This window comes from Antedon bifida, chromosome 10, assembly GCF_963402885.1.
Source record: "Antedon bifida chromosome 10, ecAntBifi1.1, whole genome shotgun sequence".
Taxonomy (NCBI): domain Eukaryota; kingdom Metazoa; phylum Echinodermata; class Crinoidea; order Comatulida; family Antedonidae; genus Antedon; species Antedon bifida.
This window is the reverse complement of record NC_136235.1, coordinates 4,981,570-5,005,729: the sequence shown is the minus strand read 5'-3', so window position 1 is coordinate 5,005,729 and position 24,160 is coordinate 4,981,570. Positions and strand designations below refer to the sequence as shown.

Here is a 24,160-nt window from a genome sequence, read left to right as displayed (position 1 = left end):
CAATAAAAGTTGTTTCTTCTTTAATAGCGTGAAATGATGCAATCGCTTGATGTAGTTCACTCTATGAGGAGTGAAAGTCTAAAGAGTGGATTTCGCTCTAGATATAACTTAAATGTGATTTAGATATCAGTACACTTTTTGACAAACAAAAATGGCAAATATTAAAAAATAGAACATTGGAAATATAAAAACATCTGGGCTTGGTGGAAACTGTTTCTTATTAAAATGTAAATACAGCTGTCAAGAAAATATTTTCTTTGGATAGAATATTGAGTGGGAGAAAATCTAATTCAAACTTACTGTACTCGTGTCTTACAAATGGTGAACTGGTTAGCATCAGGGTGCAGAAACGGCAGAAACAGTAATTCTTGCCGTATTAAATAATTGAAACTTCACCAATACGTAGTTGTAGATACATAACTAGGAATGTACAAGGAAATTATATTAAAGTGAATTTCGTCGAGAGGGAGTTTAAAGTTGATCAGGTTGTCGCCTTATGTCATAAATTATATACACCAAATACAAAAACCTTCAAATAATATGTGTTTTTAATATTAGTATTTTTAAATAAGCATAATTGCTTATACAGCAAAACGATTTGTACAAATTTTTTATTAACAACGAAATGATGATAATTTTATTGAATATTTTTAGTCGGAGTTAGGCCTACTCATTTGCCAATTGCAAGTGGCTTTAAACAGACGGAAGAAGACCGTCAGAATACGTTTCTACCCGAAGACGTATTTATTTACTTCGTGCTCACATAACGAGGCGAACTCAATTTATCAGGGGGGACTTACGAGGTTGAATATTAAACTTCAATCTAATCCTTTAATCTTCATTTTGAAGTAACATGTGGACCTAATAATAAGCATGTCAAAGACAGTAGCTTACAAAAAAACCTAGTTACTTCCTTATATCAACGTCTCTTGGTTAAAGTGGTATGGTATTAAGATTGGATTAATTTGTCGCCATCTGTCGCCGTCTCAGTCGAAGAAACTTTTCTTGTACATTTAGACTTTGAACAAAATATATATTAATCATGTATCTGCAGAAGATTGATGTATTCATTGATAAGTATTGATTTGGTGTCATTAAGAAGATTTTAAAAGATTAAGGTCTTTTCATTCGCATATTATTTGTAGAAATGTGGAAATGTTTTTCGTTGTTGGACCATAATTATATGTGGTAGTTGATCAATACACTTGAGTCTGAAAAGTATTTGACTTAAGTCAATACATATAAGGTTTTGTTGTTATTGTTTTCAACTAGATAGAAAATTTATAGGTAGTTTTATAAGCTAAATAGTGAATGGTGAATACCATTACAATTTTTAAAGTAACATCTCTCTCCGCTTTTCATCTCTATTCCTCTCTACTTATACCTAAAACGAAACAATAGACCATCACACGTCTGCTTTACCAAAATATTTGGGTAAACTAGACGACCATTTGAAACTGGTCACTTTAGAATAAACCTAGCTTCAAAAGTGTTTATTTCTGGAAACACTAGACCTAGATTGAGTCTATCAAGTATGACTGCATGGCGTTTATTAATATCATAAATTCATTGGAGACAATAATGCTACGATGTATTAGTAAGTTGTAGCCCATGTTGTGCCCTTCGTAATCTATCTTTCAATCTAATCTGTCAAAATCGTCAAACGTCAACAGCCGCTTATCATGTTTGACAAAGTTCTGTGTCTTTTGCTTGCGAGACGTTTCCGTTCTTTAGATCCAAACAGGCTTTTCGTTCCCTCGTTGGAAACCTGATCCAACAATGGTCATCGTTTAATGTTCCTCTATTTTCACCAACAACAATTCAAGGAAAAGTATCCCATTTTTCTTCTAAATCCATGTTCCAATTGAATCCCCTTTACGTAGATAGACATTATCCCACGGATAATCGTTAACTTTGTCTTCATACATAACTATTACGCCTTTGTAGCCCAATTCAAACCTGATGATGTCAAAAAAGTGTCATCTATAATAATTTCAATCTTTGTTATATTCAATTATAGAGGGACAATGATATTACCGATTTTGACACAATTGGGGCAAATAGCACTGAATTTCCCCTTTGTAAACTTTTAACCTTTTGTTGCTTTTTTCATTACCTCTTCTAATATTGTTCAACACCATTTACATTAATTCATAAAAGATTATTTTTTTACTGTACAGGTATACTGTTTTCCCACTGTAATGTTTAGCAAAATTGAGTTGTATACTGTGTAACAGAAAATAATTTTAGAACTTACCATGTCTAAGTTTTTGACCGTTGTATGAACTCGGTTTGATTTGACAAAACTTGATGTTTATTCTGATGAACCACTGATGTCCATGATTGGATAATACTATATCTGACAGGGTCAGGACCGCATCAGTACCAGTGTTTCCAATGTGCCGCATTCTGGGTGACACCAGTGCCCTACGCTGCCAGTTGAAGTGTTTTGTCCTGTTGGTGATGACAAACCACAGTCAAAATGCATATAATAAGTCAAAAAAATTAGCATTACTAATGACTGTCCTTGTTTTATGGGTACATTTTGTTGAAGAATCAAGCTACACTAAGTATCTCTTGAGATGTAGTATTATCACTGCTGTCATCTTCGTTTAATATGTAATATTTAGGCCTAATGTGCATGATAATGGACAAATGGTCACGGTCAGAAGTGACTGTATGGTAAACCTACGTATAGGCCTAGTTTATTTTCATTTAAAACAAAAATCATGTGCTGCTCCAACGAAATCAAACCTAATCCTAGCTGGATTGTTTCTTTTTGATTGTATAAAATGCTGTGATTTGTAAGAAAAGATATTAGGAAATTGTGGTAATTTACGTTTATCATTTGACCACATTAAACGTTTAAAGACCTCAAAATGTCTTGATAATAATTACGCCGTTTCTTTTAGAGTAAAAAAGTAAGAGCATTTTTTAATCCATACTAGATAAAAGGCTAACTAACATGTCTATAATACACTTTCTTGCACAACATGGATGTTCTGTATCATCAATGCAATGATAAGCACCAGGTTCCTGCAAGGAATAGCCATGATATCCAACAACAAATGTATTTTAGATATAATTATTAATAGACTATTTTCTTTTTGTTTGATGTTATATGATCTCACAGTTAAGTCAATGGGTGTGTTTCTTTGGTGTCCTTTTTGATGTAATTTTGATTTCCATTTCTTACATTTTCTTTGTTACCAATTATTTTTGGCTATATTTTTAAAGTTAGCCGTCATGTCACATTCATCGATAAGTCAATAAAAATACAAAAACTGTCACTATTTATTAGTCTTATAAAATAGGAAATCCCGATAGATACATTTGAACGTGTTTCTAAGTTGTAGGTGTGCCATCTTGAGGGATACACATGTTAAGATAATGGCTGTGAGTTCATCTTATTTATAGTGTTTCTTTAAGCCTACAGACCTTGTTTAACTTTTTAATATAGGCCTAGTCACAACTCAAAATAGATAACGTATTGATTGAGCTGTGAATATATGACAGAATTCGGAACATTAATCATAATTCGTAATTCTCTTCAACGAATCAGCTATGATTTCGACTGTAAGATAAATTTTACCAATTTTGTGCTTGTTTGACGAATACTTCAGGGCTTCATACCAAAATTTACGGTATACTATGGTTTAGACTGTTAGGTATTACTACGACTCGCTTTTCTTATTATTCTTTAAAAAAGTTATCTTTTAAAATGTCTCTGTCTTAGGTTTTTCTAACTTTTTATGACTTCAGAGTCTTCTTATAAAGTTTTTGTTTCTTCGAGATATTAAAAGTATTATATATAAAACTACAGAGGCACAGTTCCGAATATGACTAACTGGCAAGCAAGAACAGAAACGTACCAACTTTTCAGAAATGAGGAGTTAACCGTGACCCACAACGAACTCATAAACGCCGAGTGACATTCCGTTTTAGAAAGGTCATCTGTTTGACCTTACACATTCGACATCTTCTTTGATTGGACAGTTATTCCCTGGCTATTGTGAGTCAATGAACAAAAACATTAACTGCAATACAATATTTAATGATTATCTGATTGAAATTTCTAACAGGTTTGAAGCGGTTTTCTGGCCATTGTAAAGTAATTATAATAAATCCTTCTTATACAAATTTTATTTTTTAGAACAAATTCACTGAGGCAAGAATTGAATAAACAATTATTTGCCGGTTTTCATATTATACTTGACGAATTTGGATGGAAACGGCCACAAACACTATAACATACATTTTTTGTAGAAAGAACTGCATATACTGTAACTAACGAACCCCATAAACTATATCACTTTATATACTAAATTTTTCAATAGGCCTACAGATCTTGTTACGTTTCTCTAAAACAAAATCTTCTTTAGGCCTACCAATCCTATTTTCTTTTAATTTTTCATTCCAGAATCAATTTTGGACAAATCTGTCGAAACTACTAATATGTTGTAGGTCAGACTGGCTGTGTACACTATATTCTAAAAAGGTAAGTTACAAATATACGTCTTAGGTTAAACTATATTTGTTTGAAATTACAGTACCAACATTGTATTTTGTTAGAACATCTTGGAAGCTGTAAGTTTCGCTCTTTTAGTTAATGTGATTTCTTAATTTGAATCACGCATTTTTATGAGTAAGCGAAATGATCTATCGACAAGAAGAAAAAAATAGATCCAAATTAGATATGTTTTCCGTTTCATGGTTTCTTTTCTTTTATTTAAATGTGACAAACATAGATAAGCAGCGAGATATTCGATAAACTTGGATATAATTATGAAATCGTAGGTGTACAGGATCATAACTTGATTAGAGAGAGAGACTTGATTGTTAAACTGTTTCTGTTTCTAATATTAGGTAAAAAATTGAAGATTTTAATGACTTTCAATCTCCAACGTTAACATAAATAACCTCACAAAGTTACTGTAGGCCTACCTCATTAAAGTGGCCTAGTGATTGTAGGCCTATAATATTGTCATGCATATTATTCCATTATTGTGTTAATGCCTGCCATGATATATACAGCAGATAGACGATTTAAACTTGAAGTATTACAGTTTTGTATTGCGTGTGTAAAGTGTGAACTAATTATATGATGTTGAACGATTCATTTCAACAAGAGTAGCCGGACATTGCTAGAACGGAACTATACGGTGTGATGTTGTTGAGATCGAGTTGGTGAGTATGTGTTTGGTGAAAGCAATTGTTAGCGTAGACCTATCGACTGTTGAAGTTTGTGTCCTTTTGAATAACACGTTTGTGTGATGATGTATGGGGAAGACCTTACACGAAGCCACACAAAAAATGAAAATCATGATGATAAGATATAGGCCTTCCGGTATACGATATTTATGGTATCATTATGATGTCAAAGTATATTGTGTGATGACACAAATCCTATCAGTGTAGGAGGATAAAAGGGGCTGGTAAAATATAAAAGTAAAAATTATTTTACTTAGCCAAAAATTGGCGTGGTAATCTGTTGACAGCGTGAGGTGAAGAGGATGAGATGCTCACGCTGTCAAAAGATGATTGCGAGGGCGCCCCGCAATCACGTGATATTATTGCACACTATTCAACTTAATCCATCGTGGATTATTTTTAACAATGAAGCTAAATTGATTTTGTTTAAAAAATCTTATCTCATTTTTTTATTTGTAATTTTGTTGTTCAACGTGACTTTCTTGTTAGCTTGGTTTTAAATGTGTTAACTTTGTTACTGGATGTTGATAATCTTTAGGCCTAAAGCTGAAAATGAAATTAAAGCGTTGTTTGTTATTTTTACTGAGTGTATTAACCATAAGCAAGATCGCATAAGTGCCACTCGCTGGTTCACAAGTGAAAAACATTTACAGTAATAATTTTTATTTCCTTTCCTTTAAGCGTTATAATACAATTAAAATTTCATTTACATAGACAAGTCGTCATTGACACAACGATGTGACAGTAATTTAATCGTGTTTTTCGCGTTTGTTTTACTTCGTGTCCCGACTAATACACTATTTGAGATGTTATAATCTAGTACTAGTAACATGTAGTGATAAACTACGATTTAATCCACAGAACATCTTGAGTATAAAAAAGTGCGTAGTAAGTATGACACGCCATTTCGACACTCTTTTAAAAGTGAGTAGGAAGAGACGGAAGTTGAAGTGTTAATTAAGAATATTAAACAATTTTCAGATTAAGAGCTATACTTAGCACTGAAAGTAGGCCTACTTACGGGAAACCAAGGTATGTCTGTAAAGTGATTAATCTACAGTAGTGAAACGGTAAAAGCAAAAAACAAGCGAAAAATAGTCATTGTATATTGTATAGTGTTGTTATGACTGGAAATATGTGTGATGGTCAACTTCTGTATTTAAGAACCAGAGTATCTAGAAATGGTAGAATAGGGAGGAGGAATGAGATGGCTGGTTGTAGGAAAATAAATAAACCCTATAGTATTAGTACTTTAAAATCATTAGCTAAAGTTATCACCTACTATACCGCACATTGTATGCTTGTACTACAATAGTACAATATACATGTGTGTTGTTTGTTTTTGTTTTGCACTATAACATCGACAATTTTAAAGTTTTCGTTCTAAATACAAATAGCTAGCTATATACCAACAGAATCAATCCCTATGGATTTTTTAAAAAAATCGATATATTGGTGACGTACAAAAGTTAATTAAAATCTCGAGTTATCTGTATCTTCAATAGGCCGAAAAACTAAATAGCACGCCCTCTGAATTTTGCCAAGAATTCACTCAGTTTCTGATCGTTTACTAATCATTTTGCATTTTTGAGTGATATGTTATCAGTATAAATACACAGTAGCCTACATTTAATAATTATACAGCATTTTTTATTGCTGTCATGTTGATGAATATCGGCTGATTCTATTATAATTGATTAACTTATTAAATTAGAAAGAGATAATAAAGTAAGAATCAACCACGTAAATGATTAATAAATGGGAAATTAGTCGTCAGTCTTAATTGATAGCACCTGTTACCACAGCAAAACGAAAACCTTTCTCTTTTGATTAAGTTTGTGTGTTATACAGCTCATACAGTATAGTTGTGTATAAGCCTATATACAGTCTAATTACGGTAACAATAACAATTATGTTGGTAAATGACATCTGATCACAATAGAACTCGGAATGCTATTTTACAACATTATTATAGGCCTACATTTCGTAAAAACGCCGAAAGTTTTTAAATTTGTAAGAAGAAATCCATCAAAGCAGCAGCTGACATACACTACCGGTACTTAAAAATACATTATTGTATTTCAAAATCGTAATCGTAACGTAAATCTGAAATTTGTATAATGTTTAGAATAAAGTCAAATATTTTCTTTCAGAAAACACAGTTGAAAATGAATGTTTTTTTTTTTCAAAATGGCATAAACGTAGGACGACAACACAATATTTTCTCCCAAAACAGTCCATACCCAGGTTTTTCCAAAACAGTCCATACCCGGGTTTTTCCAAAACAGTCCATACCCGGGTTTTTCCAATTAAAGAGACCGATTTTCTATTTTAATTTGAAATAAGCAATAAATTAAAAGATTAATGTGTTATTAGAAATGTCTGTTAAAGTTAAATTGTACATTACGGTGATGTACCAACTGATAAGGAAGGATGAGACTATAGTCAGTTAATCCAAATTGTTTAAATATAAATAAATAAAAGTTGAAAGTCTTAATACTAAGACACTTTCGGTATTATTTATCTACAATCGTGATATGATTTTCATCATTGTGACTAGTACTTTTGACACATTGTCGTTGTCATCATTTTCATTCAAGCTACATTATCTCTATAGATTCGGAATCACCACAGGACCTATGTTTTGACACAGTTGAATTTAAACCACGTGCGTTCTGCTGCACTTTGGGCCTACGCAAACCCGTCAATTTCCGCATCAAAACTTTCTTTTATACCAGCATTAAGTCAAAGAAAGTTTTGATGTGGTAACCTTCAGTACGTCAAACCAGATTCCACGCTTTGTAATACAACATTCATGTTTTATGATAAAAAAAAAATGGGTTGCTTAACCATTGAAACTTGAAAACGAAAGACAACATGACAACCTTTATGTTTTGATCCTAGCCATATTTCGATCGCTCAACAGTCTTCCAATCTATGAATCATCATTGATCGAATCAGCGAGTCTTTATATCCAAACTGGTTATCCCACTGAGAACACCTTACATTCCTAATATGATGACGAATCACTCATATAATTTAAATAAATTCCATTCGTAGGTTGTATTATCCCAAGATAGGAACACAGTTCGCCAACAGAGATACCGAAAGGTAACAACAGGATATGGATGCGTAAGAGGCACTATCGGTTATTGAAACGAAAATTAGATAGGGTATCGGAATAATATGAAACTCGTATTTTATAATCAATACAATATACCGTAATTTGTTTGCATAATTACTCTCGTAACATTGATGATGATCACGGTACAAGACGGTTGGATTGTGTCATCAGACAATGTGTGAAAACAAATCGTAAGCTATATCAAGAGAGGGCGAATGGGTGTTATCCACACTCAAATTAGACGAGCAACCATATTATTTAGTCTGGGTTCCAAACGGATAGGAGTTTTGACTAAATAATAGTAAAAAGATAAATATTTTGGCACATATGGCGTTTCATATGTATATTGCTTGAGCTTATTTTCAAACAAAAGTCAAACTAAACAAATTAATAAATAAGACAATAAATACAGACTTGGGACAAGTCTACCATATGTGTTTTTAAAAACATTTTAAAACTATTGAGGGCTCTAGAGTGTGTGACCAACTGCGTCTACTGTAAAACTACATTTATCTGCCGAAAATTATTTTTAGCTTATTTATCCTCAATGTTTATGTGTAATTATTATCGCTATTAATCTATTCTCACAAAGAAAAAAAATCGTTTTGTAAATGAGTTTTATTTTGACAAAATTAATTTGCAAACAGACAAACCAAATCCTACGAGATTGATTTTTCATTAATAAAAGATCTCTTTGCGGAAGCATACAGATCATACTTGGCGTCGTTGCATGTTCCTCTAAACTTGTAGAATGACAGGGCCAATTGGAATTATTGAACTTTTACCATCGTATGGATACAAAGGATATTATCAATTACTCAAATCAATATGAACTTTATAGTGAGAGCACAGTACAGTATTTCAACTTTCTGTAAAAAATTTATCCCGAAAAGCTCCTGTCCGGCTTGAAGATTCGAAACTGCAGCCTGCATCATGAAAGCACCTAAATGAAAGATTCATAAATATTCTACATCCGACCGGGTGCCTATATACCATTGTTCGGGTAGCATAATGCGATGAGCAGCTCAACAGTAACGTAATCACCTTTTTACAATAAGTAATATCACTGTGTATAGTAGTAGTTCCATGATAATAAACAAAATCATTTTTAATTTGGTTGCACATTTTTGACAAATTACAGAGGTATCTTGGTTAATATATATTTTTAATTGAAAACATATTAAAAATGTGTGGGTTAATAGCTAATAATTTGCTACTGTACTAAAAACATCATGACGATAACTTGAAGATTGTGGACGGTATATCGTGTAAATAAACTGTATATCATACAAAGAAATTACAAGCGCTTGCAACCATATAACCAAGTAATAAAGCAGTTTAACAGTCAACAGTAGTTTTGTGTCAATTGTACTTATAGTTGTGTACACCAGAAAGTTGAAATAAAAGAATGAAAAAATGAAGGAATTAAAAACAAGCCATAAGTCGCGTGCTCTCAGAAAAAAATGAACTTTCAAAAAGTAATGTACTTTAATACTTTTCTGTACATCAAAACAGTTCAAAAAGTACAGAAAAGCGATAAAACGCATAGTGATACCGGACCGACAGACAGACCGACCGACATAGTGAACTATTGAGTCGGGTCCACGCGACTAAAAAATTAAAATTAGTACTTGTTGTAGATTGTATTACTCTCAACTACTCAGTGTTGACATCCTATACAATACACATTAAACAATTGAGGGCGACATTTAAAAAAAAATCGGTGTAAATATGTGATAATATTTGCTTAACTATCGGTTCATGATTTAAGCAAAATCAAATAAAATAGAATTAGATCAGAATACTCACTGGTGAAGATAATACGGTACATTTATTGAAATCACAAATAGTTATTTTAATAATATTAATCATTAAAAACTGCTGCTGTGTGTTCGTGTCGTTGCGATAATTCTATCGTACAGTTTCTTCAATTAATAATATTACTTAATATTTTTTATTTAAAACCGCGAAATTAAGCTTATTATTTATTGCCATAGTCATACAATCAACGATATCATAATTTAGTTGTTATGGTATTTCATTTCTATGAATCCGAAAAATAAATATCAGAGGGCGGAAAACATGCTTCTACGTGCTTAAGTCACTCAAGCGGAACGGAACTGCTTGGCGCTTCTAACATCTTCAATTAGGTACCTATATAAACTCGTGAAAATACAAAATTTACAAACAAAAAATAAAAAGTGGAATATAGTTCACTTTTGTTATTGGCAATCTTAATAAACTCGATACAGTTAGGTTTAAATTCTTACCTAGGCCTAGCTCGTTAAATAATGCAAGCATTGATTTGCATTGAGTACCTTGACTCAAGGACGGAATACAGCGTTGAGAAAGCTCACCGCTTAGTTAGTAGCCAACATTCATAATAATAAACCAACATTTACAACTTAAATAAACTGTACTATAGAATTATCTTGGAATCTCACATATCAACAAAAAGATAAGACAATAAATATTTCTTACAACAACAGTTTCAAAGATATATTGTCCCTCTGAAAAATATTTTTTATTTCAAATTTGTTTTTGAATGTGTCATTTTATTGTCACATAATAGTTATTTTACCTGAAAAAATGTAATTTAAAGCAAAAAAAACTTAACTGTCAGACAATGGTTTTTGAGTTATAATTAAACGTTTCTTTTCTCTTTTTATATGTGAATTTTGTTACAGAAGTGAATAACTTTGATATGAAACACAGACTCAATTTAGTTTATTTTATTGCTAAGGTCAGGTCTGGGGGTCACTTCATCACGCCTAGATACTTCAATCATGGACTGTTTTGATAATAATTCAATGATTATCTGACAGCGAAAATTACAGTATTATATAATATCATGGGACTCATAAATACCAGAAATGCTTTGGGATTTGTCATTCAACGTTAGACTCTTTTCCCAGACGTTTTTGGGTCCATCAGCTGGTACCTATAAATTATAGTCGAATCGTTTTTCGCAAAAATGTCAGTGTCTTGTACTATAACTGCTGCTTGCTTTCATCTAATAAATCAGTCATCTCTTGTGACGTAGCGGGCTAGAGCAGCAGCGTGAAAACTATTTTCCACCCAGCGAAAACACGTAACACACAGCAGCAGTAGTGTCATGGGCCAATATTTTAACCCAATCTAATGATGACAATTCGGTTGCTTTTACATATTACCTATTATTACATATGTACATCGTATCATTTAGTTTCATACCGTACTTATTATTAGTAAAATTCATTTCATTCATAAGTTACAAAACCATTCATTTTAATAATATTTTTCAAGTTTGAAATTTTTCTTTATATTTTTTACTAAGGAAGAAAAGACAGGTGCACGTTGCAACCCATTGATTTGCCGAGTTAGGACTTCACCCATCCTGCCTGTTTGGCTATATCCGATCCCCACCAATCGTCGTAAATCCGTCACAGTTGTCTTTCGCTTTATGATCCCCACAAAGGAGTTAGCATAGACTTTGTGTTAATATCTAAAAAAAAATGTATAACAACTACATCCTCAATATGTTTATGAGTGCCTGGTTGTTATTTTGAATTATTGGGATCTACTCGGTTTTTTAACTTAGTGTGAAAATTTGCTGCTATTGTTAAGCTTTCGTGTTTTAGGAACGGTTTATTATTAGCACCAGTCGTAATTATTATTATAATTTTTTATGATAATAGCGAGTACCAGTCGAAGTCCCTATTTTCCATTCTATGTGTTGGCCTATTCCGCGTTTAAAAAAAAGTAAAAACAACATTTTTTTTATTAAGTCTGTTAGATGTATTGTATGATAAATTTATCTGCCAATGATTAGAAAAGAATTTTCTTTATACTATTATATTGTTATTATATTGGAAAAATAAGTATTTTGGCTGTCGTATTCTCAATGTATCTTGTTTACAATGACAATATTATTTTTTAAATGAACAAATTCGAAGAAATATTTATAATCCTTGTAATTAAACATCCCGTCCCATGATACTTGTGGGAGTTGATATGCTCTTAGAGGTACATGCGAAGTTTCCTATCTGGATTAATAAGTGACTTTAGTACTGTGCCTTGCGTGCATGGGTTAGTTATAATGACTACTAGAGTGAATAAACACTTAACTTAGGACCTACAGGTCAAAAACCTGGTTTAAAACGCCGCTCGGCAAATTCTGTAATTTTCAAAAACATTTTCTTGTTGAAGTAAATCTTCTTTCTGTAATTACCATACGGGTTCCCATGGTTCGTTTTCAGTTGTATTTTTTTTTTTTAAGAATTTGCAACACGCATACGAATTTTTCCACAATCATTAGTAGGTTTAAACATCATCAATTGTAGAAGTTAATGAACTTTAGAATTAGAAGAGAGCTGTTGTAAGAAAAATTTATTTTTAAAAATAAATTATATAATTTAACATTTTGAAATTAGGTTAAATTTAAAAATGAAATTTGCAAATCATTAGCTAAGTACATACACACTTCCTCGTGTTTTACCTAATTCTATTATCCGGATGGATAAACCTCTGTTTATGGATAGTATTCCCGGAGGATTGTGAACAAGAAGTCCAGGTAATCAGGTAATGAATAAGATAGAAGTAGGAAAACTTCAATTTCCATATAGGCAAAGTTATTAAACAACTTCCAGCTTTTATATGTGACATAATGCAGTCACGCTACCGTTTTCTTAATAAACACGGCTTGAAAAACGTGCACCGTGAGTTCCGATTGCGGTGTCGGCGCAGGTTATCTTATACGAACATTCATCACGTGACTTTATTGTTTCAAAAAAATCCGATCCTGCGGCTGTTGTGAATATACTTTATACAAACAGGTAGATACTCCTCTCAAGGTGTCCCGTTTGCAGTTTGCCTAAATAAACTAGTTAATTTCCGAGTCAGTTCTTTGATCTAGCCTACAGTTACTTTCATTTTAAAGTCTAGCTTATTTGATCACATCCAACATTGTGCTCCACTCAGTTGCAACTGGAATAACCATTTTTTAATAGGTGCAAATATTCAAATTGAGGTATTAAGAGGTTGAGTAGGGAAGAGTGAACTCTTCCCTGGGTTAAGGATGATTTTTGGAAATTTGACAACGTCTGGTTTGGTAACATGGAAATATTCATAAATGCCATGTTTACATACTCTTAAGCTCTGTCTACACTATCAAACTAATTTGAAAAAAAGGTGTGATGTACCCAAATATGGTGGTGATATACCCAAATATATCATCATGTCCATGGGCACATTACATTGTATTGTCACATAAAGTTTGATAGTGTAGACAGAGCTTTACTCTCCCTGGTTTATCCCATGATTTGCACAGAAGGCACAATTTTGACAGTATTATAACACTGCGCTCTATGATCAGCATAGTATAGGATGAAAACAACTGGCGAATCACAAAAATTACGTATCAACATAGAGATATTATCTCTATATAGTATAAGACATCGTTAGATGATCGGTTGACGTCCGTATGAGAACTAGCGTGTCACCAAAGTACAAATAAACTCACGAGATGGTTCATCAGATGTATTGGGCTTCTGTTAGGAAGGATGACGTGGTGCGTCAAAACCACATTAATTCAGTTTTTAGGGAAGTTAGTACAGGTGCACACAGTGTGTACACGGAAAAGGTTTCTAATGAATGAATGAATGAATACATACAAATCTTGCTTGGAAATGCAATGGTAGGTTAAATAAGTATTAATAGTGAGAATAATATAATTTGTTATGATTATACCATTTTCATAAACAACGAAGATCATCGTTTTTCCACTTTTCCATTTTCATTTTGATTTATTTTGTATTTTCTGCCTCAAATTTAATTTTGAAGACCGCAAAATAAAGTGTAGACACTAGGCAGTTGTTAGATTGCCTTGGTGTAGATTACAACATTTCTTTTTTGATTAAGCTAATTTAATTAAATGGAGTACTTTTTGGAATCTACACAACTTAAACCTATATAGAAGATATGAAATTCTTTAAAGAACAAATAATGTAGTTTATCATTGGTATTGCTAATCATGGCTGCAAAATTAACTTTTAGTTAAATTTATCTGAATATTTTTTTGAATCTTTATAAACCATTTCACAGAAATACTATTTACGTTCGAATAATGTGTTTAGTTGAAAGTCTGACTGGAGTGAACTCTGTCATCGATATAATTGGAAACGAATTGACAATGACAATGGGACACCATGGGTCGCATTTTTGTATACTTTCTATGCTTTTCAAATGTGCTTTAATCTAATTTGATTCTATGGTTGAAGTAGAAAACGTACTATTGCTAATATTGGTCATGGCCTGTTGTGTGTTTGCTACACCTGGGAAATAAAAGAAGACATTTGGTACAAGCCTCGTCTAATTTGAATAAGTTCACAGAAGAGGTGCTGATTGATATATTGTGTGATTTAAATACCCACGAAACAGAAATGATGAGTTAGATCAGCCTTAACATATTAAAATTCAAATAAATGCATATACACGTGCATCTATTTGACAGTATAACATCAAACACATGTGGTATAGAAGTGGGTAGGGGAAAGGTCTAGTAAATATACATATTAGTGATAGTAACCCATATAACCTGTTTATTCTTCAGGGTTTCCCTTAGAGGATATACTAGGTTAAGTTAAAATTGTATGGTGCAGCGTTGTTAACGTGGTGGGTTAATATATATATACAAAACAAGTGCACACACCGAGGTACTATAGCTAGAACTACTGTACGCATGCGTAAATGGGATAAATTATTAATTGTCAACATGTAAGGAACGATACGAATGGTATTGATTTAAGTATGTGCTTTAACGAAATCCACGTACTTTGGTAAGGGGTGAATGGAATTACTATTTTGAAAGTATATTTCCAAGGGCAAAATATGAATAACTGGCTAATGGCATTAAGAAAACTGTCAATTTTAATCTGAAGTCAAATGAAGCACTCTGCTTTTTCTTAGGAGAAAATCACTTCAACAATGTTATGATTTCTTCATCCAATCAGATTATGATCAGTGACAAAAAAGATCAGTAACTTCAATTTGGAACTTGGAACGGACCGAACGGTTTCGGTTCTCCAAGCCCCTTAGATACCTCACAAGTACCGTTTTTTGAGAGCAGAGGAAAAGGATAACACTATCAATGAGTTTAAATACCTAATTTGTGTCAATATTTTGATAACAACAATTACACTTGGGACCGTTCATTGCGATTGCCTTTCATGTACCGGTATAGTGTGTCATTTTCTTTAAATGAGAAAGCGTTTCGATCAACTTTTTCATCACGATTAAACATAACTACATTATTAATGTCATTAGATAAATCCAACCTTATTCATGTAAGCAGAATCCAGATGTTCGAAATAAAGAAAGCCACATACATGACTAAACTCAACCAATCACTGATGTACCTAAAAGTACACCATCATTTTAGCATTATCCAACATAGAATTTTATCTAAAATATCGACTTGAAAAAAAATTTAGATAACCAGATACTATAGCCTACTACAACAGTAAGGACGTTCAATAATTACTGAAAAATATAAAAACACAAACTTTCCTTATATGTTATGAATCAAATGAGTAATTGTATTTTAAACAGTATTTAGTCTTGTCTTAACAACTGTAAACTTTAATTGCTTAAGTTCCTCACCAAAAAAAACCAATATTGGCAGTTCCAAAAGACTTCATCTTGCTTATTAATTTCATGTCTCCAAAACAATTTCCCAAACATACATTTTAATCTAATAGGCCTATTTGAGAAAATTCTAAATGCTTATTACGTGCCAATGTTTCTATTTTTCTTTTTAGCTTATAAATTACATGTAGAACAAAGATTTTAAATTAACTTAGAGGAGTTTCGATTTCTTTTCTTGCTTGCATTTTATAAATTACGTTTTTATTTAAGATTAAATGTTTTGAAATGATAAATATTTCTCCATCGTTTTCCTTCATGCAAAATAATCAATCAAATTACTGTTAAATGAAAAGTTACTTCAAATTAGCCAGAGTCATACGATCTACAAAAACAAAAATCGTTCTCTAAAATTATGATAAACATTGAAAAAACAATGTGTTTTTTCAATAAAAATAAATGTTATTCCATAAATTAGGTGAAAGACAACGGTACCATTAATCTATAGATAGAAAGCAGTACATAATGTATAGGCCTACTAATAATAATAAGATATCAATAAAAAAAAAGAGTTAATGTTTCAGCAAAATAAACTTCTTATAAGTTATATTCACTCTAATTCTAAAAATAAAATTACTGAATATCGAATTACTTTAATATTATTTGATGTTTTGATCCTTCTGTTAGAATTGTGCCCTAATGACTTAGACTAATCTTAACGATCAGTCCTACATTTCACGAATGAAAGTAGTACAACCGTCAAGAACAAGTTCTATTTATCATTTTATTGTGTCCGGATATTCTTTGGATTTAAAGCTTATTACCTGTCTTTATGTAATGATTGATGTCGGAGTCTACTTAAATGAAATGAAACATTTAGTACACGCCAAATTACTTTTGAAAAATGTTGGAATGAAGATCAATAAAACATTTAACAGAGATAAGTACAGTCTTAGGCAATTTGTTTAACCTATCGTGGATGAACTGTAATTATTTTGAAATAAAGAAATGCGTGTTGTTTTGTTTTGTCAATTTTCTTTTAAACTAGCGTTTATATGGAAATTGTAATTTCAATGTTCATATTGTAAGTAACATTTAAATGTGGCATGCGTGTGACCTTTGGTCCCGCTTTAGTAGAGCATGTATACATTTCCGTATTGAATTGACCCGTTCTGACCCATGACTTTCATGGTAATTGAACCGCAAATGTTGTTCTGACTTTTGTTTGACAAATGCCCGTGTCCTGGGAAAATAATAAAGATGATATCGTTTACAACGATCATAGGTTAAATTTCAACAGATCTCTGCACAACAGGCGAAAATGTAACTTCAAAATTAAATGTAGTATTGCTTGCGTCATACCCTACGTACGACATAGGCCTATGTTGCGCTACGGCTTTTTACAATATTATTCACCGATAATAGAAGTGAAAGGAACGTTATTTTTTATGATGATAAGATCTGATCTGTACCTGACAATGTCAGGCGGTTTGCATTGAATATATCAGCAGTAAATAATGGCAACACTGCAGAGGCTAATACGTACTATAATTGGTCTACTAATTAATTACTATTATACAAAATTGGCATAAGTTGTTTTCAATTTGTATTTTCAAAAAGAAGGAATCCATCAGTAGGGATAATAGTTTAAACAAACATCACGTCGTACTTAAATTTTCAAAGCATTTTAAAAGATTAAATTAGATAAAGTTTCTAATAATGGTAGCATATATATACGTCGTTCAGTTTCAAATAAAATTCTGCCGTGTGTCATGTACGTAGTCATTTGGTAAGTTCCAATTGGATAGAATTTATGGTTACTGAGGGCGTCAATTTTGTTGCTACGAAATTGTTATCTAAAATCTATTTACAAAAGATTAAAATACTAATTTATACTTATTATTGTACTGATTATTTTCTTACGTATATTTTTTTTATAAGCGACTATTGGAGATTTTGCCTGTTTCATTTCTGTAAGAAACTTGCATATCAGCGGAAATTCAGTTGATCATAAAATATGCTTATCATAAACGTAATCATTCGGCGATCTAACAGTAAAAAACAAGACTAACTGGTTAATTTTGCTTATTGGTAATCTCTAATAACGTGAAAAATGTGGCAGTTGCCATCGTCGAGCATGGCTCTCAATGGCTCGCTGAAATAAAATACAGCGGCAGCTGCAAAGAGAGGTGTCCGGCATGAAACATCAGACAGTGTGAAAAGGTTACGCCCAAATGAGCTGAGGTTCACTGTATAGGTCCCACGTGATTTTCTGTCAAATAAATATTAATATTATAATACCGTTCCTAGCAGTGCATTCATTCTTGAAATGATGACGTCATTGATTAAATGTGTTTGACATCAACGCGTAAGCATGCACGTGCTAGAACGCACACATTCTTATTAAGTGTAATCATTTGAAAGATTAAACCTATTAAATGCTCTGTATTAAAATGTATTCTGTGGTTGCCTGTAACACAAACTAATAATTTGAGTTCAGTTTGGTTTAACGGTCCGTTTAAAATAGCAATTGCTCCTAATAACGATACATACGTAAACGTAATTGGAACGTATTTTAAAACAAGTTTAACAGTGTGTGAAAAGAAACGCAATAATACAATACGATACAAGCGTTTTTTTTATTATTATTAAATGTTTAAGCTTACCTTGAACAACATTTAGAAATGTCATTAATAATTATTATTATTCAATATGTAGGCCTATGTATCTATCCCATTTAAACCTATATTATCGTGGTTTTAGTCATGTTTCACTTTTGACCTTAAAGTTTTAAATGAGGTTCGTTCTGAAAATAATAATGTAGAACAATTCATACTGTCAGAATAAACATTGATAGAAATACGACTCGATTATACGAATAACAATTTAGTTTAATCAATTAACGTCTTTGACAAATAATCTTGAACTGTATGGATATTTCCTAATGTGTCGAAATGTATTATGGCTTCTTTCTTGTATAAATGAAGATTTCCGCAACTGTCTTCAACTAATTGTGAGTTTGACAAAATATAGATTGTTTTCATTGGCTAAGAAATAGATAAATTAGTGGAAAATGTAAAAATAAAATGTTGGGCCTTTTGTATAATACTACACATTTTATTTTATTGCTGATGCTATTTAGTAAAGAGGTGCATTTTGTAATTCAAATTAAATATTTGTATACAAACTGTAAATGAATGTTGGTATTTTGTATTATCAATTAATCAATTATTATGTTTAATCAGTATCAAGTACCGTATATATCTTTATTCATCCCTCATTGGAGAAATTAACAAAAGAAGGAGATGGATTACATCATCTTACAATAAAAGTAAATTACAACATCAAATATAAAATGTAACTCGTAGAATTATTAAATGTTTAAATTAATGTTTAATAAAATGTTTAAGTTAATATGTTTCTTTGTATTATCTGTCGAAATAAATGAATAGGCCCACTTAGAGTAAGATAATTTATAAACAAAAAATAAATTTCGTTTGGCTTCTGTGCTTGTACGTTTGTCCTTTTTTGTTTTTGTTCTGCAAGTTAATAAACATTAATAATAGATTATATTTTTTCTCAGCTGACTTTTCTGACACAAGTCAGAGACCTTTCAATTAATTGTTATTTTCATGGTATTTTGCCTTTTTAAAATATGTACCTTGCAGGACCATATTGAAAAATAGAAATGTTGTGATCTTTTCTTTTCTGAATTATGTTATCCTGCCTAAATATGTTTTAAATAAAATAAAATAAATAAATATATCTTATTACTTTGAATTTTACTTTGCCTAAACGACCACTGTTCCATAGAGTCTTATACATTTTATCACCTTCTTATTGTTGACATCGTTCCAAATCGATCAGAATGCAGATGGTACACACAATTGTCTTGTTTCTTGGAAAGTCTAATTGTTCGTTCCTAGACACGGAAACGAACTCCATCGGCACATATTTCAAACTAATGGAGTTTCAATTTGTAGCGGAAAGTTATTTAGACTTCATAAGACTTGTAACAAGTAGAAAGTGGGAATAACATATCTGATTCTAGAGCAAATAATACGTCATTAAAATACCATTAATGTATTGCTAATCATTATGTGACATCACTGATGCAACTGTAGGAAAAGTATAGCATTCTAACTGAAATAAAAGGCATTTGCTATTGACTGCATAGCCTATATACTCTGTTTTTAAAAGAGCATCGTTATAGATAGATGTGATTCGATTAAGTACAAATAATATTATATATGTATTAGCAAGTAATATGCTTATTTTGTTTTGACCAATGTGGTTTACTCTAACAAAATGTACTTGATGAGGACATGATAAGGTCAGTACATCCTAAATGTAGTTTTACTTGATGAGGACATGATAAGGTCAGTACATCCTAAATGTAGTTTTACTTGAGGAGGACATGATAAGGTCAGTACATCCTAAATTTAGTTTTACTTGATGAGGACATGATAAGGTTCAGTACATCCTAAATTTAGTTTTTGGAAACGTTGATATTGTCATAAAGATATTGTACGACAGTACATTTCCAGGTTTTTTTTAAATGGTAGGTAAGGTTATACTCTACCCATTTTCTTGTTTAAGATAAAAATAATACTGTATGTTTGTTCTTGACATTGACCTTTGTGATTGGACGGAAATTGTAATCCCTATGGGTTAGTACACTATATAGTCACGTGTCTGGGGATGTTCTATTTTCACTACATTATATTCGATGTGAAATATAAATATATAGTATGCAGACTTGTGTAAACAATTTATCATGTATATCGAGTTGTAGACCCACAGTCGTTCTAGGTTCACTGATGAAAAACATTTATTTTGCAGTAGTAACAATTTATCATCATAGTAATTATGTTACTTAAAATGAAATTACTTTATGAATGAATTTTATTTATTTAAGTAAAAATTATTAACAGAAACAGTAATGTTAGTACATCAATTTAAAAAAGATATTTGCAAGCTCGTTCAATCTCTATTTATGCACATACATGAGGTTTTCTTCAAAGGTTAGTGCAGTATCGTTCTATTATCAAACGTAGATAACTGTCTTCCGAGTATCATTTGAAATAACCAATTGAGATTAGACTTCTAATTCTGTAGAAACAAGTTTGATATCATTGAATCAACTGTGATTGTCAAATAATGTAGGTCTATAAATAAAATGAACTCAAAAAACAATTACACCTGCATTTCAGATAAAATTAGCAAACACAGACTTTGATGCAATTTCTTCTTGCATGAAAGCTGATCTTCATCAAAGACATATAAAACTATATAAAATCTGTTTAGTTTAACATTGACCACACTTATAACTTTGCAAAATGAAACATCATCAGAAATAGACATATAAACTGACGCCTTTGAAGCATCAGGATAATTGTGACAGTTGTATAAATCAGTCAAAATAACGGTCATAAGAGCTTTGGCCATTCCCTCAAGATATCCATCCTAGATTTTAAAAATATACTCAACCTTTATAACCTTACTATTGATAAATTTCAATAAGAAAATATCTCTAGAGAGTTTCATTAGGAAGACACTGAGATAAAATGAGCATGTAAAGCATCAAGAAAAAAAATGGTTTATATTCAGCCAAGCGAACGTTTCATCAATCATGTTTGGGTTCAGCTCCTGCTATAGTTTTCAAATAATGGTTTAGTAAATAGTGAAAGAAGAAGATTTGGGGAGAGGTTTCCGATATCACAAAGATTGTTGCCACACTCGGACGTCCGAAATGTATTCATTCAGTAAAATATCTTATCGATACAATATAAAGCCGTATGTTATATAATCGACATTCTCTCATGGCTTCATGGTCGTTGGCTAAAAGGATCAACAATCCCCAGAACGAGGGACTGTCAAATGGAACCAGAACACTCGTGTAACCCCTCTACATCAAAAACGATGTGATCCTGGGTTCTTAGAATAGAGTGCACACGACACGTGTCATGCATCCAAGTACTTCGTCATTAACCGACTTTCTAATTACATTTTCCTTAAAATGAAAAGACAATCTTTTTAAGTGGATTGATTTAATTTCGATTGTACTTTTGAAAATCGTGAGGCCTTCATAGTTCTTAACCTCTTGACAATATTGACATTTGTCAGGTCTATTAATTCGTGTCTCATCAATAAACTGTACGGATATCTGACACGATCAATTTCTTCCATCCTGAAGAAAAAGTTCGACTGAAACCGATATGTATGCACTGTGTAGTTTAGACAGATGGTCCTGCATACCCCGTGTATCTTGTTATTGAATGACTGATTGCAAGCCCTCATATTCAATTAATAAGTCGGCAGCAAATGAATTTTACACCGACTGTTTTTTAACGTTGAGCACATCTGAAACAAGTGCGGCTAAGATCGTCGCTTTTGATACGTTAAGTCCTGTGTTATTTGAACAGGTGTACCTCGTTGTACAACAGGTGGCCACGTTGGCTACAGTCCAGTAACATTCAACACTAGAATCACTTTAGACATGTGAGCCTTGAGGTTCAAGAGGCATGTATTCATTTTATCCGGTTGTCTGACCTGATTCTATAACGGCGTCCTCTATAGTTTTGCACAACATTAATTAATTCAATAGGAGAATCAAACTACACATAGTGAATTTTCAACAACAAAAAACAACCCTCCCGTGCTTTCTCACGGGAACTAGAGAATCGTATGATACCTCATTTTGTGTGCTCAAACCAATTCAAATCCTTTTCACAAAATAGTCCACATAAAATAATTATATAACAAGGCCAACAGCCATTAAGTCGCGTGCTACAATGCATAGTGATACCGGACCGACAGACAGACAGACAGACAGACCGACAGACAGACCGACCGACCAACCGACCGACCGACATAGTGAACTATAGAGTCGCGTCCACGCGACTAAAAATACATACTGTACTTCGTAATGTATTAATAAATAGAACAAATAATATAAGCAGGTAGAATAACTACTGCCAGAATATATTTAATTTCAGGTGGTGAATTGAATCAAGGCTACCAATAGCCATGATTGAACACGTTTGTAGTTACGAATACGGATACGAATAAAACTTTATTGCAATTCAAAAGATCTACAGTAGTCATATAGGCCCATTAGGCCAACTGTTGCTCAAAAAAAGTTTAGGCCCAAACATTGTAATATATGGTAGGCCTAGTATATAAATTGTAATTTTCCCTCTGCCTTTATTGTTAAAATGTTTAACAATAAAGGCAATTTGTATCAAATGAAAGAGAGAAAAAACTTTTTCAAATGACATTAGTTTGTGGTAGTTTGTTTAGTTGTTTAAGTTTACATAGGCCTAATTTGAATAGCAACAAGAGTTTCGAAATATACTGACCTGGGGAAAGTCTTTCGTTTTCGATACTGTTTGTTACAATGATGTTGAAAGATCTGTAAACAATTGTTTGTAACCACAAACAACACGTCATGAGAAAGAATTTTAAAAGTGTTACGTTAAAAGAATTGGTGAAATGGTTGAATAGTCAACAGGTGTCTGTCTGAATCATATCAGTAGACCATGGTCTAGCCTTTGATCAAGTGAAGCTTCCTTTATGTTGTTTTTGATAATAATCGTTCAATTTACGGAATGCATGTATTCCTTAGGGTTTTGTAGCTAATGTAGCTCAAAAGCTTTATAGCCAAATATACATACATAACTTTATACAGTACAATTCAGAAAATTAGTAAAATAATTACGAAAATATTTATTTAGCGTCAGTGGCTTATGCTGCTTATGTAATCTCTGGAACTAATGACTATGCTTTTCCTTAATGGCGGTAAGGTTGGGGAGCGAGGTGCGGGGTTGGCTGAATAGAGGTTTCCCAACGGTGTGTTCAACTGTAAGCCTAATTTTTCATATTCTATTAGGTATCTAAAAGATAATGTAAACTTTATACAATATTTAGCAATTGAATTAACAGCAGACCTAGTACCAATATGATTGACAATTTAAGAATGTCTAGGGTAGGACTTGCTCCTGGCTATGAAATGAATCCCCATGGTTTAATGTCTGCCACTGAAATGGTGACGCGATGTAAAGCCTGCAGCTAAAAAGTAATCCAGAAATGGAAATATTTCGATTCAAAGTTGCTATTTAAGTGAAGATGGCATTATTTAAAAACAACTTCTTCAGACAGATTTTAGTTTTTACAACAACTGGATGTTTGTAATTTTGTAAAATT

At 32.1% G+C, this 24,160-nt stretch overlaps 1 protein-coding gene across 1 annotated transcript in view; it reads left to right on the top strand.

Moving 5' to 3' along the window:
* Window positions 1-4,480: 4,480 nt before the first annotated feature.
* LOC144854230 (phosphopantothenoylcysteine decarboxylase-like) overlaps window positions 4,481-24,160 on the top strand; it is a 41,305-nt gene continuing 21,625 nt past the window's right edge. Inside the window, exon 1 of the mRNA XM_078712154.1 lies at window positions 4,481-4,498. The gene's annotated coding sequence lies outside the window, so the exon portion shown is untranslated. The remainder of the gene's footprint in view (window positions 4,499-24,160) is intronic.